General features: G+C 43.8%; 1 non-coding gene across 1 annotated transcript; it reads right to left on the reverse strand.

Annotated features, from left to right (window-relative positions):
- Window positions 1-16,957: 16,957 nt before the first annotated feature.
- Window positions 16,958-17,063, reverse strand: LOC122474150. Its single transcript, XR_006294834.1, has one exon. It is a non-coding gene; the product is annotated as a U6 spliceosomal RNA (small nuclear RNA).
- Window positions 17,064-17,625: the final 562 nt, after the last annotated feature.

The following is a 17,625-nucleotide window of genomic DNA, read 5'->3' on the forward strand; positions in this document are numbered from 1 at the left end:
TGAGCGGGCCGAAGGGGAGCCTGCGGGATCCTAAATTGCTGGTTTCAGAACCCTGCTCCCTCACGGAGGCAGCCACCCCCCGCGACCATGCCACCCTGCTTCGGGCTCACGGGGCTTTGCCAGGCATGAACTCCAAGTCACCCAAGAGAAATCACACCCTCAGCTTCGGGAGGGGGTCATTGCCTCTGCACGCTCCGGCAGGAGGGTGTGAAAAGGACACCCGGGTTGTAGGAATCTGTGTGCTGAGCCCGAGGACACTGCACAGCTGTTTGCCTCAGTCCCAAACCAGCTTCATTCAAACCTCTAGCAAAAGCGGTTCCATGTTTTCAAGGTAAACATGCCGGCCAAGTCTGACCGGCACCCGGATGTACGGAAACCACGGTAGGGAGCAAGAGCTTTCTCCCTTATTCTTCACCCAGAGCATAAACTACATTTTCTTGCTTCTCTTCAGTACACCTGAGCGCTTATACTGTTCACCTATTTGGGGGGCATGCCTCCAAGAACTGGGTCCTGGACCGCAGGGAGCTGAAGAGAAAAGCTCCCTTTTATAGCAAAAGTTTTACGTGCTCCTGAACATTTTTACGCACTGGCGGGCTCCTTGGAAAGACACAAGCCACCCTGTGAGGTGCCCGGGATCCACGTTGTGTTCTTTTGATGTATGTGGAACAAAGAGAGCTGTGATGGACCCGGGTCTCCAGATTCTGGTGCCTCCCCCCTGCACCACGGAGGACTTGTCTTCACCCCTTCATCAGAGGCCTGGAAGGGTGCTGCCTTCTGAAGAAGGTGCAGACAGCACGGTTTGGCAAATCCACTTCCTTCTACATCTGGGACTCACATCGCAAGCTTTTTGTGGGATCTCGGGTGCAGTATCTTTCTTCGTTTGGTTTAAATATAATCTTCAGGAGGCAAAAGAGGAATGCTTAGAAAGCACCCAACTTGCTGATGTCAAGGGGAAAGAGATCTAATTTCTATAGCATATAATTCCGCTTTTATACCACTCATATTTGTTTATTCAGCTGCCATTGTCCTAATTCTCATCTGCATACTGCCTAAAATAATTAATCTTTGGGTCTGCAGTAGCTTCCCCTTTGGTAATTCTGCCAACATATTCCTGGAAGAATCCTATTTCACTGGCTTGCAGTGGAGGATGGCAAGGCTCTGAACAGAGCTCAATACAAAAGAAACGTCTGCGTTCTAGGGAAGGTTTTTTTTGACAGGGGCTGTTGTTCCTAATTTGCACAAAAGCCCCCAGTGGGATAATAGTGTCTCTGGGAGAAGGAGAACTCTGGCCCATGCTTTATAGATACTATTCCTTGTCTCTGAGCGTGGGGTTTTGAGGAGAGAAAGCCCGTTCTCTCTGCAAATCCCAGCCCCTTTTAATCGTTAAAATATTATAACAAACAGGGGCGCCTGGGTGGCTCAGTTGGTTAGGCAACCGACTTTGGCTCAGGTCACGATCTCGCAGATTGTGAGCTCGAGCCCCGTGTCGGGCTCTGTGCTGACAGCTCAGAGCCTGGAGCCTGCTTTGGATCCTGTGTCTCTACTCCCCCTGTCTCTACTCCTCCCCTGCTCACGCTCTGTGTCTCTCTGTCTCTCAATAATAAATAAACGTTAAAAAAATTAAAAAAATATATATTATAACAAACATTCTAAACAGTTTTGGAAAAACTGCCACAGATATTCTTGCATATTCTGTTGCTTCTATCCGTATGTAATTTGCATGTTATATCAGAATATAGTCACAATTTTTATGCTACCTTTTTTGGCTGACCATTATACCATAAGCACCTCACGTTTTCTATGGGTTTTTGATTTTCATAATTATGATGTTGATGCCACATAATTTCCACCGAAGGTAGGAATGACAATGAATTTAACTACTCCTCTCTTGTCGGACTTTAGCGTTGGTTGTGGTGTTTTGCCTTCATGGCTAACACCTCTGTAAGCATCAGTGGATCTATAACTTATTCTTCTTTTGTATTTGAATAAATTCCCAGGAGTGGGGTAAAGCATAACTAGTTTCATGGCCTTTCATGTGTGTTACCACATTGATTTCTTAACGGGTAGTAAAGGTTTACATGCCGTGGATTCTTTGTGATTGAATAATGCACAAGCCGAGGCAGGGATGAGATACAAAATGTATCAGCTAGTTGAAGCACTGGTACTGACTGACCTAAACTGAAACCAACTGGTCGGCCTGCCTGGGCCCACTGCCGGAATATTGGCCCTACTTGGGTGGCCAGCTTAGTTACCTCCAAGGTATCCTTCTCATCGGTTCTCTTTTCTGTCAGCCTGTGTCTCGTTCTCTAGTTCTTTTCTGCTCTTTTAGCAAGGTAGTGATCATAACGGCAATAGCTGATACTTTGTCGAGTGTTTACTCTGTAGTCACATGAATTAGCCCAGTTAACGCTTGGAACAACCCCGATGCCGTGAGTTTCGTTCCATTTTCCAGACATGAACACTAAGGCTTGGGAGGTTAAGTTACTGGCCGGGGCACACAGAAATGAAACAGGACGCGGCTGAGATTCAAACCCAGTCTGGCTGGCTGGCTCCAAAGTTCTCAGCCAGGAGGCTGCCCAACCTGTAGGGTGTTGGGGTGGCTGGGTGGCAAAGCAGAAGAGAGAGAGAAGTTGAAATCATGGGGGGACTGAAGGTGGGTTATTTCCGTTTCCTCTTTGCTCTTTTGTTTCCTGCCTCCTTAAACTATTTGATTAGCTTCTCCTGGTGTCATATTTATTTGCAGCTGTTAAACATTAGAAGACTTCAGAGGGGGGATTTATTTAAAGCATAGCTATTAAAATGTCTATTTTGATTTAAGGATTTCTTCTGCTTTGTATTACTCAGTTGTCTCATCTCGCTTTAATCTATAGTCATTTCTAATAAAGAATGTTCAGAACCTACCAGCCAAAGCCCTTTAAGTGATTCTTGCCAAGTCTCATTTAAACATATTATCTCTCAGCCGAATTATCACTCAGCCATATCCCTGTCCTTTTATCATTTATAAACTTGGCAATGTGTCCATTCAGGTCCATTACAAAGTCATTTATGTATTTCGAGACTATGTCTTCCTTACAGTATCCCATGTTCTCTTGACTGGAAGAGATCCCTGATAATTTTTAATTTTTCCCTATAATGTGCAATTGTTTTCAGTCAAATTTCCATGAGTTGGGCTAGATATCAACCTTTGAAGCAGGGATGGATGATAGGTGTCTTGAAGGAGTTAAGGAAAAGTTCTGTTTCCTGTTGCCAACTTCATAGATCTTGGGAAAAAATTGGAAACTGGAATATGAGGGTGGCATCTCCTGGGTGTTCTCTTCAAGAGCCTTGAGCCAGGACAGGGAACTGTATGTGTTTGGTAGGGGCAGAGCTTGCTGGTAAATGAGAAACAGGTAGGTAGAGTAGGCAAATTCCCTGTCTTAGTTTGAGTTCCCCCAAAGCAGAGGCCGAAACAAGGAATTGAGTGAAGGCAGCTTATTTGGGAGGTGATCCTAGGAGGCAGGAGTGAGAAGGCAGGAAGAGCAGGGGATGAAGGACGAGTTAAGATAAGGGTATGTGCCCCAGGTCACTGACACAGGCCTTGAACTGACGTATACTCTGAGAAGTATATAGAATGCCTTTTAGAACCTTCCACCTGAAAGGAAGCTGGAGCATTTGTATGACTCCAGTCTCCTATTGGTTGAGGGTTGCCCCGGTGTCTAATACCTCCAGCCTGCACTCTCCGTGAGCCTGTCTGTAGGCCAAGAGGACTCCTTTGGTACTGGAGAAGTAGCCCCAGGCGAGTGAGCTTCTGGGAACTGTCCACCACAGTCACAACTGAAATCAGAGGTGAGTCAAAGGCAAGTAACACGGGCGTCCGAGCTTTCCACCACATACCCACAACGTGAGATTTAAGTGTCTGATTTCAAACTATAACTGGAGCTTTAGCCCTTCTCCCCACCTTCACCATGACTTCATCTTAACTGGTTATATGCGCAATGACCCTTTCTCCAACGGTGGTCACATTCCGAGATCCTGGGGGTTGGGACTTCGCCATAAGAATTTTCAGGAGACGCCGAGACCAATTACAAGCGCATCTATGAAATCTATTGCTACATTCTCGTAAGGGGTTACAAAGTGTAAGATTCTGTGTTTGTCACAAATGATCACATCTTAAAGCATCTAGTAACCTATTCGTTGCACCACACGGCAAGAACTTAGCTTGGCACAGATTAGACAGTTTGGGGGAACGATGCTAACAGAGCTTGTCCAGGGACTCTTTAAAGCAAGCGCTCTGTTGGGTTCTAAATCTGTCCTCGGTAATTGATTGCTTTAGCTCGGCTAACAGAGAAAAATCCATTCTGTAAAGAGTTACTAGATACATGGGGTTTGTCCAGGCCACCTTCGTCTCTCACTTGAACCTCCGTAAAGCCTCCCGACTGGTCTTCCTGCTTCTTTACTTGTCTTCTTACATTCTTTTTGCCTTATGCGCCCCTGAAAGAACATCATCTCATTCTTCTGGGAAAATTTTTCCACTGGCTTCCTATTACCCTAAGACTATCTGGTCCATGGCTCCTCAAGCTTCATTCTGAACGACTGTTCCACTTGCTCTCTGTGCTCCAGCCACACAGACCTTCTTATCCTCAACAATGATTGTCCCTCCTTCCTTTCCTTCAGCCTAGCATGATCTTCCTTCTGATTTTCACTTGGCCCATGGCCTCAGTGCTGTCTCCTCAGTGTGGACTTCCCTTAAAACTCTTCCTAAATCAAAATCTCATACTCTCTAACTATTCTTTTTTTTTTTTTTAATGTTTCTTTATTTTTGAGAGAGAGAACACCAACAGGGGAGGAGCAGAGGGCGGGGGGACAGAGGATCTGAAGTAGGCTCTGTGCTTACGGCAGAGATCCTGATGCGGGGCTCCAACTCACGAACCATGAGACCATGACCTGAGCTCGAAGTCGGACACTTAACTGACTGAGCCACCCAGGCACCCGTCTAGCTATTCGTATTGATATTTCTTTGTCTTCATAGCACTTCTCACCACCTGAAATGAGCATGTATGTTTACAAGAATAAAATTCCACAAAAATTCAACACTCTATCTCCAGTATCAAGAATATTCCCTGGTGTATTATAGGTTCTCAATAAAGATTTGCTTAATGGGTGAATAAACAAGTGACTCCAGAAGCATGATGTCTCCTCTAAATTCTCCTCGCAGATGCTCTCATTAATGTGATCACCCCAGTGATACAGGAGGGCGTTACTTCTGTGCATACTTCATCATTTACATCAATGCGGTGAGAATGTATTAAGAGCCCCTACGAGAACAGATAGCCTGAGGTGGGCAGGAAGTGGGTGGTACTTCCTGCCCAGGAATGTGGGCAGGCAGGGAAGCATGGGCAGAGGGCCAAGCTTCAACCACTTACCAACCCATGGTCTGTTTCAAACCTGGCCCACTGGGTGGATTGTGTGAGAGCCAGGGCTGATACTGGCAAATCGATGCTTCTTGCCTCTTTTCTAACTCTTTCCTCTCTCCCACCCCCTCAGGAAATGACAGAGAAGGAGAAGCTAGACCATCTGGGGCCGTGGGAAGGTCTGGCAGAGAGAAAGTACTTGACAGCGAAAGTACTTGGGAGGCCTGACTTCATCTCCTCGTATCCAGGGACTGACTGAAACAACACAGACAAGGGCCATTTATGGAAGTGAGTATAACATTGCAAGAATGTGCTTTTGGGAATTTTGACCAAAAAAATCTGCATTTTGAAGGGGATAGGGGATTTTTGTTAGGACACAGAGTCTCTCTTTGTTCCCCCGCTTCTTTGCTCACCTGCACACCAGACGCTCCTCTTGCCAATACAAGGGGAAACTGGCATTTCCTCAAGTAGTGCCCCAACATCCACATTTTTATGTTCAAAACTTACCTGTCCCCCTTAAGGCTCTGTTCTTCTAATGTGAAGGCCAGCACCCTATTCTCCTACTCAGGTGACAATGTAACTGGAGCATTCTAGAAGCAACACCTCCAACTTCATCTTCTAGGTCAAAGAAATGATTCTCAATATGGACTTCCAGGCTATTGGGAGGAAAGGATGGGCCACTGGGGAGGATAGTTTGTCACCTCCAAGACATTACGGTGTTGGCAGTTGTCTGCTTTGAAGACAGGCCCTGAGACCTGACTCCCAAAGTCCAACCTGCCATTTGGTTAGTTGTCGGACCTTGGAGGTTTGTTCCATCTTCTGCAAAATGGGGATAAGCTGGACCTTCCTCACAGGGTTGGTGTGTTAAATGATAATAACTGGACCTTTCTCATAAGGTTAGGGTGAGCATCAAGTGGGTTTATGGGTGTGCAAGTGCTTAGAAAAATACCAGTGCACGTTGAGCTTCAGAAATGAAGGCAATGATGATTCCGTGGAACTCACAAAGAGCCAACAATTCTCACCATTGGCTTTGCCTCTGCAGAAGTCACTTCCTTGCTTTCCCTATCTCCAACAGTGCCTCCAAACTGTTTTGGGCATGGAATTCAAATTCCATCACTTTCCTAAAACATCCTGTGGCTTTTTGTTGACTAGAGAATGAATTCCCATGAATTCATTGAATCCATGAAGGCCCTTTCTAATCTGTCTTCAGCTCTGCATTATAGGAAAAAATTCAAACTGGCTAAACACGTGGGGAATGTGTCATCTCCTGTATCTGAAAAGTCAAGGGGCAGATTGTTTCAGACATGACAGGATCCAGGTGTATAAATGTGTCGGCCTTTCTCCATGTCAGGCACTCTCCTCAGAGAGACCAGGATTCCAGATTTTCCAGAAAATTCCAGATTTTCATTATTCTTTAGAGCTACTAATCTCATGGAAGGAGAATGTTTCTTTCCAAACTTCCAACAAAATTCCTGAGATTTCGCCTTGGGACATTGGATAACTTGAGTTGTGTACCCAACTCCGAAGCAATTGCTATATCCAGGGAGATAGAAGGCAGTGATTGGTCAAGTGATGATCACTCTGACCCTGCCCTGACTCCAGGAGTAAGGTCAACTCCACTTGTTAGATACCAAGAGTAGATGGGTTCCCCCAAAGGAACCATTTACCACTAGGAAGAGAATAGAGAGTGGATATTGAGTAGGCAAAAGTAACAGATGTCCACCACAACCTACTCTTCTTGTGTCTCCTATCATTCTTTGAACACATGCTGCAATTTTCCATTTCCTGCCCTTGTACGTGATGTTTTCTTTGCTTGAAATGCCTGTCTCACACCTCTACCTATCAGAAGTTCAAAGTACATTTTAACTTATGCTTCCTTTCTGTAGCCTAGCCCTTGAAAATCATAATTTATTACCTTGATTATAGCTTTTAGCATCATCCAGCTTGTATTATATTACATTGTGTTCATGTCTTTCTTTTGTGGCTGCACCGTAAGCTTTTGAGGGGAGAAAATCATGCCTCAAAACAGATTGCACACGTGCATATTATTTCGACACCGATGAGCATCCTCCCCCACGTAAAAAGCTTGGTGTCAACTCTAAAGTACCATAATAAAGATTAGGTGTTGTCATCACCATCGTTTGTCAGTACTATGTCTTCTACATTGCAATTTTCTAATAAATATTTGGTTGCATTACTAGAATACCTAATAGTTATCAGAAGTGATTTTTAGCAGTCTCAAAACTCTCCATATTCACTCCAACGCTTTCTAAGCCCAAGATTAACATTATTCAGGTGCAGAAATGTGCCTTCTTTCAAGATGCTTCAGGCATCTGGGCCAAGCAAACAGAATTATGATTTTATTACGTGTCTGCGTTTAGATTAAATTCTTTGGCATTGCTTTGGTTGTATTCCTTAGCAGACTTTTGCATTTCAATACTCTGCCTTGTAGCTTATGCACCTCAATCACACGCAAAGCTTCGAGTTTTTAAAGAGCTTTCCTAGGGCCAATGAGCATATCTTTCCTTGCCCCTGGATGGTCTGACAGCCTATAAGGTTGCCTGGCACTAACAGGCACTGGTCCAGTGGTACCAAGGCCTGCAAGCTTGATCCAACTTGGGTGTCACTGGCTTCCCTCAGAGCCTGCAGCCCATTCACCAGCCTAGCGGGTGAGTGTTGGGTGTCGCTAGGCACAGGAAGCCTCATCCCTGGGCTACCACTCCTCCCTTGTCTTCCCTTCTTCCCCATCGTGTACACTCCTCTTCTTTCCTAAGAGATGCCCACAGTCTACCACCCTCTTGCTGCTCGGGGCCACATTTTGGGAGTGCCATTTAAATCTCCATTTTCTCATGATGCTTCCTCCTCATCTGTTCATAACAATTCCACTTTCTTTGCGGGGGGGTCGGGGGGGTCAACAATCTTTTATTAAATTGCTTATAGTTACTGGTTGTAACCAGCGAGTCATGGCTGTTAGTGACTTGATCACGTCAGTCCTTCCAGATCACAAATTGAATTCACGCTTTTAGTCAGACTGGCTAGAGACAACGCTCCATTCGGAGAAAAGACAAAAATGAGATGGATCGCAGACAACAAATCAGCTGTGGAAAAGGCTTGGAGATGGGCTGGCGTTGGACAGGACAGGGTGGGGTATGCATTTAGCAGCTCTGTTAAATGAGCATCTGTGATAAGAGCGAGCAAAAAATAGAGTACATCCATCAATACTAATATCAGAGCCTCACTGAAAACAGGGGTTGCTCAGTCCTCCTGGTGAGCTAATGCTACACCCTCATTTATATTTTAAGAGGTGAAAACCTAGGATCTGCTGACAAAAAATCCAGTGGGGGACAACACTTTGGGCCAGCCTGACTTTCCAGCATCTTTTTTTGCTAGTCTTAATAGCTGCCACCAATCCCATCCAAACAGGCAATTTAAAGAGTTTCTAACTGCACGTACACAGGTCTGTGCATAACTGACTTATTCGTCTGTAATGCGCAGGCACTGGTTTTTGAGCATTTCTGAGCATCTACGACGGACAATCACTGTTGGACGTTGAGGATACCAAGATGTAGCAAGTACCCTGGGAACAGCGAGGATGGAGCAGTGAGCCGCTACGCCTGGGGGTTGGCGCATCTGAGAGGAGTATTGAAGGAGGAGGGAGTTTGCCAGACACAGAACGGGAGCAACGATGCTTTCGAAAGCGTCATATGACTTCCCTTTTGGATTCTGAGAATATGCCCAGCATAAGAAGGCAAGCATAAAGTGTGCCAAATGGCCCTAACCTTGTAGTCCCCATACTTGATGCCCCCAGAAGTGGACTGCGAGCTCGAGGAAGTGGGGGAGGGCAGTGAGTGTATCTGGGACATGACACAGCAAGGAACAGTGTGGAGAGCCTGGAATCTGCAGAGGGAAACTAAGAAACAGTAATGGAGATTCGGCTTTTGTAAATAGAGTTTGGGGAACATTGGGGAGTAGATTATAAGGAACATAATTTAGGTCAAAACAATATGGAGGAGGATGTAAGCGAAGCAAAGGCCCTTAGACAGAGGGGAAAGGGAGATGGTCCTGGCTGATTTATCTTAAAAAATTTTTTTTAAACGTTCATTCATTTTTAAGAGACAGAAACAGAGCACGAGTGGGGGAGGGCAAAGAGAGAGGCAGACACAGAATCCGAAGCAGGCTCCAGGCTCTGGGCTCGAACCCACAAACCGTGAGATCATGACCTGAGCCGAAGTCAGACGCTTAACCAACTGAGCCACCCAGATGCCTCCTGGTTGCTTTATCTTAATGAGAAAAAATATATTGGTTTCTACAAAGTGATATTAGTCAGTGGTACCCAGAGTCACAAAACCAAAAAATTCCAAATATTTAATTTTTTTTTAAAGTTTATTTATTTTTGAGACAGGGAGAGACAGAGCATGAACGGGGGAGGGTCAGAGAGAGGGAGACACAGAATCTGAAACAGGCTCCAGGCTCTGAGCTGTCAGCACAGAGCCCGACGCGGGGCTAGACCTCACGGATGGCGAGATCATGGCCTGAGCCGAAGTCGGCCGCTTCACCCACTGAGCCACCCAGGCACCCCATCCAAATATTTAACCATAAGAAAAACGTTAGGTAAAGTTTGATGTATCAATTCAATGGAATCTTATACAGCCGTTTGGAACTGAGTTCCTGTGTAGGAACATGGAAGCTGCTTACATTTAAGCAGCACAATACAAAATGATATCTCACTCTAAGTATCCTCGGAACCATACGATGCTATACAAAAATGAAAGTGGTTGTGTTGGTTGGTATCATTATTTTTCCTTTTCACAATTTAAAAGGGAAAGATTATCTCAAAGTGATTTCTCCGAGGTTCTGTCGTTACAGAGAGTAATTGTAACCATCAATCGTTAAACACAGTCTATGTTCCAGAGAGGGTTCTGTTTCAAGGATTATCTGGTTTAATCCTCACAGCAGCCCTACCAGGTGAGTATGATTATTTGCTAAAGGTCACGGAAATCTCTTGTCTAAGACCTCACAGTGAAACCCAGAACATACAGCCAGGCAGCTGAACTTCAGGATCCCTGCTTTTGACCACCATGATATGCTGCTTCCCCTTAACGACAAGGTCATTTTGGCCTGAATGGCCCTGCTAGGTAAAAGGTGGCCTAATGTCATTCTGAATTCCCGTTCAGGGCAAATGATGTTATAAAAGTCACCCATTAAGAAAGTACACGCATTTGGGGTCAGCGGGCATAGCACAAGCCTGCACATTAGAAAAGCTGGATTCTCTCTTTAGTTTAACCATGGAACAGCCCGGCTAATTTGGGAAATTTCTTCGAATCTCTGCCTACAAGCAATTATTTAATCTCTCGACATACTGCTGTAGCTCCTTTTATATACAAACCCCATGTATCTAGTAACTCTTTACAGAATGGATTTTTCTCTGTTAGCTGAGCTAAAGCAATCAATTACCGAGGACAGATTTAGAACCCAACAGAGCGCTTGCTTTAAAGAGTCCCTGGACAAGCTCTGTTAGCATCGTTCCCCTAAACTGTCTAATCTGTGCCAAGCTAAGTTCTTGCCGTGTGGTGCAACGAATAGGTTACTAGATGCTTTAAGATGTGATCATTTGTGACAAACACAGAATCTTACACTTTGTAACCCCTTACGAGAATGTAGCAATAGTTTCATAGATGCGCTTGTAATTGGTCTTGGCGTCTCCTGAAAATTCTTATGGCGAAGTCCCAACCCCCAGGATCTCGGAATGTGACCACGTTGGAGAAAGGGTCATTGCAAATATAGCCAGTTGAGATGGAGTCAGGCTGGAGTAGGGTGGGCCCCTCACGCGATACGCCTGGTGTCCTGATACAAAGGAGAAATTTGGAGACAGACCTGCGCACGTGGAGAACGCTACGCGAACATGAAGGCAGAGACCGGGGTGGTGCAGCGGAAGCCAAGGAACGCCGAGGACTGCCAGCAAGCCTCCAGAAGCTAAGAGGGAGGCTTGAACAGATTTCTCCTTCACAGCCCTCAGCAGCAAGGAACCAGCCCCTGCCCACAGCCTGATCTTGGACTTCTGGCCTCCAGAACTGTGAGACTATAGGTTTTGGTGGTTTAAGCCACTCACGTTGTGGCGCTGTGTTATGGCAGTCCTAGTCTCCAAAACTAGTCTCTGAAGACAGGTACATTATTATTCCCCCCCCCCCCCCGCCGTGTAATTAATAATCAACACTTAGTTCAAAAAAGGATCACTTTCTTTTTTTTTTCTTTCTTTTTCTTTTCTTTTCTTTTTTTTCCTTTTTAAATTTGCACCCAAGTTAGTTAGCATGTAGTGCAATAATGATTTCAGGAGTAGAATCCAGTGATTCATCCCTTATGTGTGACACCCACTGCTCAGCCCAGCAAGTGTCCTCCTTAATGCCCATCACCCATTTAGCCCGTCCCCTCACAACCCCTCCAGCAACCCTCAGTTTGTTCTCTGTATTTAAGAGTCTCTTGTGTTTTGTCCCCCTCCCTGTTTTTCTATGCTTTTTGCTTCCCTTCCCTTATGTTCGTCTGTTTTGTATCTTAAATTCCACATATGAGTGACGTCATATGATATCTGTCATTCTCTGACTAATTTCACTTAGCCTAGTGCCCTCTAGTTCTATCCACATAGTTGCAAAAGGCAATATTTCATTCTTTTTGATCACCTCGCATGATCTCGCACTCCATGAGTTCGAGCCCCGCGTCGGGCTCTGTGCTGACAACTCAGAGGGATTCTGTGTCTCCCTCTCTCTCTGTCCCATCTCCCACTGCTTGCACCCTGTCTCTCTCTGCCCCCAAAATAAACATTACAAAACTTTTAAAAATTAAAAAAAATAGTAAATAAATAAACTTTAAAAAGATATAGGGGTGCCTAGGTGGCTCAGTTGGTTGAGCGTCTGACTCTTGATATCATCTCGGGTTGTGATTTCATGGTCATGGTATAGAGCCCGGCATCGGGTCCTTTTGCTGGGGGTGGAGCCTGCTTGGGATTCTCTCTCTCCCTCTTTCTGTGCCCTTGCCCTACTTGTGCTCTCTCTTTCTCTCTCTGTCTGTCAAAATAAATAAACTCAAAAAAGAAGAAATTGATCTATTAAAAAATAAAAAAATAAATAATAAACATCAGACAACAAGTAGCATGTGGAGAACAATATTAGAAAAAAACACTAATGTTAACATCACCCAGCTTAAGAAATATAATATTATGGGGGCACCTGGCTGGCTCAGTCAGTGGAGTATCTGATTGTTGATCGATTGTTGAGTTTGAGCCCCATATTGGGTGTGGAGATTACTTAAAAATAAAATCTAAAGGAAAAAGAAATTTAACATTATGGATACAGTTGAAACCTCATGTGTATCTTTCCCAATGACCTTTTCTTCTTTATAACTTCACCTGCTCCCCAGAAATAACCAACTTACCAGTACTATTCGGAATTTTTTGTGTATCATTCTTATGCATATCTTTAGGCTTTTACTATGTATGTAGGTATTCCTAAACAATATGGTGTGGTTTAATATGTCTTTAAACTATATAACTGTTACTATATAATTAAAAAAATTTTTTTTTTAATTTTTGAGAGAGAGAGACAGGGCACGAGTGGAGGAGGGGCAGAGAGAGAGGGAGATACAGAATCTGAAGCAACTCCAGGCTCTGAGCTGTCAGCACATAGCCCGATGTGGGGCTTGAACCCACGAACCGCTAGATCATGACCTGAGCTGAAGTCGGACACTCAACCAGCTGAGCCACAGGTGCCCCATAACTGTTATTATGTTGTATACATCTTCCAGCGACTTGCTTTTTTGTTTGACATTACATTTGTGAGCTTTTTCCATGGTAATATATTATCCCTAGTTCATTCACTTTTGCTGTAGTTTTGTATTCCATTGGATGAATATGCCAATACATAGCTACACATACTCTCATTTATAGACGCTTAGGATGTTTCCCATTAGTGAATATTTTCAAGCATAAGTTGAGAAAAGTAGGAGAAACTTCCTGGTATATATATTTTTGGGTCACAGGTAAGTGTATACTCAGTTTTACTAGATATTGCCAAATTGCTCTCCACAGAGTCATGTCCACCGTGTAGGACAGTTCCAGTGGCTCCAGATTAACTTTTGATATAAGTGTACATCATCCTTGCCAAATTAATAGCTGTGAAATGATATTTCATTACAGTTTTAATTTGCATGTGCCCACTTACTAATTATATGCTTCTTGGCCATTCAGGTGTCTTATTCTGTGAATTGCCTCCCTTTGCATATTAATTTTCATTTATGTTTTTCTATTGACTTATCTTTTTCTCATTGATTGCATGAAGTTCTTTATTAGTTCCCAATACTATACTAGTAATCTTTTTTTCCATTATTTGCTTTATAACTATCTTCCTGAGGACTGGGGCTTTTCTTATCTCTTTTTGGAGGTTTCTTTGCAGAGAAGTTATAAATTATAATGTAATCAAATTTATCTACATTTGAAAGACTTATTTATTTTTAAATTGAAGTCTAATTACCATGCAGTATCATATCAGTTTCAGGTGCACAGTATAAAGAGTCAACAATTCTATGCACTTTTCAGTGCTCATCAGTTCAAGAGGACTCTTAATGCCCTTTTTCTTCACCCATTCTGCTACCCACCTCCCTTTTGACAACCACCAGTTTGTTTTCTGTATTTAAGAGTCTGGTTTTTGTCTCTTTTTTCTTCATTTGTTCACTCGCTTTGTTTCTAAAATTCCACCTCTGGGCGAAATCGTATTGTATTCGTCTTTATCTGATTTATTTCACTCAGCATTGTCCCCTCTGGATCCATCCAAGTTGTGGCAAATGTCAAGATCTCATTATTTTTTTTATGGCTGAGTAATGTTCCATTGCATATATATACACACTACATTATCTTTATCCATCCATCTATGAATGAATACTTGGGTTGCTTCCATATCTTGACTCTGGAAAGTAATGCTGCAATAAACATAGGGGGTGCATATATCATTTCAAATCAGTGTTTTGATTTTCTTTGTGTAAGTAGGAGTGGAATCACTGGACCACATGGTAATTCTATTTTTAATTTTTTGAGAAACCTGCATACTGTTTTCCACAGTGGCTGCACCAATTTGTATTCCCACCAACAGTGCACGAGGGTTCCTTTGCCTCCATGTCCTCTCCAGCACTTGTTATTTCTTATGGTCTTGATTTTGGCCACTCTGACGGGTGTAAAGTGATATCTCATTGTGAAGTTATAAATTGAAATGCAGCCAAGTTTATATACATTTTTATTATGGTTTGTACCTTTTGGGTGTTAAGAAGTCTTTCTCAACACTCAAACTACAGAGATATTTTTCTTCTAAGAGTTCTAAAGCGTGTTTTTTGACATTTAGATCTTTAATATACTTGGAATTGATTTTTGAGTATGATGTGAAGTAAGGATCCATTTTCCCCTATTGAATAGTCTATTGTCATAGTGCCATTTGTTGAAAAGTCTATCATTTTCCCCATAGAGAATCTTTGATGCCTCCTCTGTCATGGTATTTTAATATCATATGAGTTTCTTTTGGATCATAATACAGTCTAATTATTCTCTTTATTGCTACACCAATATCATACTGAATTCGTTCCTATAGCTTTATAATAAATTGACTTCTGGTATGGTAGGTTAATTGCATTGATGGGCATGATCAATGGCCTCTCTGTATTTCTATCCTTACAATACAACTTTGCAGGTCATTGCATCAAGAAGTTGACTATTTCTCCACCCTTTGAACCGGGACTGGACTTACTACTTGCTTTGGCCTAGGAAATGTGGTGGAAGTGACAGTGTGCCAAACTGAGGCCTTCAGAGACCTTGTACGCTTCCATTCCTCTTTGGGACTTTGGCCTTCGCTATAGTAATAAGCTCAAGCTAGTGTGCCGAAGGATGAGAGAACACGTGGTACAGGGTGGAGTCGATCCAAGCTAAGACCAGCTTAGACCAGCCAGTGCCCAGCCAATTCACCAGCTGCCCTTATGAATGAGCCTAAGCCAAGTAGCCGAGCTTGGCTTAGATCACCAGAATGGCACAACTGACCCATGAACTTGTGAGCCAAAATGAATGCTTATTGCGTTCTGCCCCTGAGGTTTATAGCCGTGGGTTCCACAACATAACAATGAAAAAAGATAACTGACGTGTAGGGCAAGTCTCGTATCTTGTTCTGTTATTTAAAACCATCTAAGTTGATCATAGCCTTATGTGCTTCTCCGTATAGATTTTAAAATTGGTGTCAAATTCCGTGGCTCGGTTTAACCTTTTTATATATAACTCAAGTTCTAGGACAGTATCCTTTGCAACAGAGAGCCCTTTCCAAACTTTCCCCTTAGATTATCCCCCAAAGTGAAGCTAAGTAAATCATTTGTTACTCCATTTCTGATAAATTGTTAAATTATTTGTATTTGTTTTATCATATTATAATATCATTATCATAAGATGGTAATTCTGTTGCCAGGGCAACCAAATGTGATATATGAGCTTGTTGCTTTAATTGAAACCTTAACTCTCGTTGGCTACATTCCATAGGCTTTCTTGGCTCCCTTCATTCCTGAGGTTGAAATAATGGAAGCTATTCCACAATTCTGTTAGCATCTTACGTTTTATATCTGTTTCCACCTCCACACTTATTAGCATATATATCATTCTCTAAATTTACTATCTTAACTAATTTCATTTCTACTATTTGTCTCTGATAGCTCCTCCCATTCAGTGTAATAATGCACGATATTTATTCAACATGTATTTAATGATCACCTACCATGAGCCTGGCACTGGAGTTCCAGCAGTGAATGAGACAGATACAGCCTGGACCCTTCCAGAGTTTATCAAGTTAAGGAGGCAGGAGTATAATGGATTAGCACGTGAATATTTAACCAGCATGGTAAGTGCCATGAAAAATAAGTACAGGCCGACAGGTGGGGGCCTGATCTAATTTGGATCAGTGACCATTTTTGTGAGGAATAAAATTTAAGCTGGGACTGAGAAATAACTTGGAGTTATCCAGAGACGGAAAGGGCACAGAAGGCCTGGGCACAATGCATGATAGAGCCTTGAGGTCTCGGCGAAGATGAGAGGTTTGGAAGGAGGCCAGGGTAGCCCAAGACTAGTATGTAAGAGCGACAGGAGCTTGAGATGAATCCGGAGAAGTGGGCGGGGGCAAAAATCACAGTGGGCCTCACAGGGTACTTGTACCATCTATTCAGAAATCGGGTTATAAAGGTCTGAAATGGTGCAGTCGTCCAAGAGGAGTTCATTTCACCCCATAGCCCATGGTCATGTACGGAACAAACAGTTTTAGAGATGCACGGTGCGTTCCTTGTCCTCCGCGTATGTATCCCAGGCCATCTCGGGGCTGGATCCATGCCGCTTCCCTGCTGAAATGGATGCAAGACTCCCTCCATCCCCTCACGGGTTTCTCTGGTGCTGTACCCACACCAGCGAGATCAGAAATCAAGCCCAGAGGCTTGGCTTAGCACCCTTCCCTCCAGGGACCTCATTCTGCAGGTAGCAGGTCCTTCGAGACCATCCTCACGGGAACTATTGCGGATGTGGAAGCTTCACGAACTTGCGTGTCGTCCTTGCACAGGGGCCCTGCTGTCCTAGCTGCATCGTTCCAATTGTAGTATACGTGCTGCCGAAGTGAGCACGTCCCTGGAACGTTAGGTACTGCAATAGCGCCGGACCCAAGTGCACCACCAGCAGATCCCTGACTTGAGAGCCCGTGACTGGTGCAACAGTAGACGACACGTCCTTACGTGCAGATCACTTAATCAAGGATCAGGTCTCGGAAAGACTTCGTTTTACTCTTCCCAGCGTCTCTGTTTGCTTCTTGTCACTCTTGGTATCCTCAGGCTTATTTTTTCTTCTGTCAGGTACCCCATTTTTTCTTGAACTTCCGGTCCTCTAACAACACACGTACTCTCCGGAAATGGAGTGTGTGAGAGCATGCATGTAAATGTTGGCCATAGGGTGTAGCCTAGGTAGGGGTTTCTTGGCCCCAGTTTTCGGAGCTGGGGTCTAGGCCAAGGGTCCATGGCTCCCCTACTCACGTGATATTCGGATGTCTGTGTGGAGGTGTTTTTAGTGGACACCGGTAGGTTTCACCTGCCCAGCATCGTTTCCTTCTCCTTCAGTAATATCAAGACTCTAATTACCCTTTTAGGGCCTTGATCGCCTCTGAATATTGCTCTATCTTGGTGGCACTTGCAG

Source organism: Prionailurus bengalensis, chromosome B4 (genome assembly GCF_016509475.1).
Source record: "Prionailurus bengalensis isolate Pbe53 chromosome B4, Fcat_Pben_1.1_paternal_pri, whole genome shotgun sequence".
Lineage (NCBI taxonomy): Eukaryota > Metazoa > Chordata > Mammalia > Carnivora > Felidae > Prionailurus > Prionailurus bengalensis.